The sequence below is a fragment of the Gavialis gangeticus genome, unplaced genomic scaffold (assembly GCF_001723915.1).
Source record: "Gavialis gangeticus isolate Ggan-Ray unplaced genomic scaffold, GavGan_comp1, whole genome shotgun sequence".
Classification (NCBI taxonomy): domain Eukaryota; kingdom Metazoa; phylum Chordata; order Crocodylia; family Gavialidae; genus Gavialis; species Gavialis gangeticus.
Genome location: NW_017729028.1, coordinates 16620335 through 16620682, shown reverse-complemented (window position 1 = coordinate 16620682; position 348 = coordinate 16620335).

The window sequence follows — 348 nt, the reverse complement described above, 5'->3', positions numbered from 1 at the left end:
CGGGGGTGGCATATGCACCAACTCAAGGCCTTAAATGCCTGTACACCAATGCTCATAGTATGGGGAATAAGCAGGAGGAAATCGCTCTCTGGATAGCTAGTTCAAACCCAGACATAATAGGGCTCACAGAAAGCTGGTGGGATTCATCCCATGACTGGGCAGTCAACATTAGGGGCTATAGGTTATACAGGCAGGATAGAATAGGGAGGAAAGGCTGGGGTGTGGTGCGGTATGTCAAAAAGCAATACACATTCTTAACTAGCAGGATGGGGTCAGAGGAGGGGAAGGCTGAAGTGATCTGGGTCAGGATACAGGGTTGTCATGGGGAAAGGGACTTAACAGTGGGGG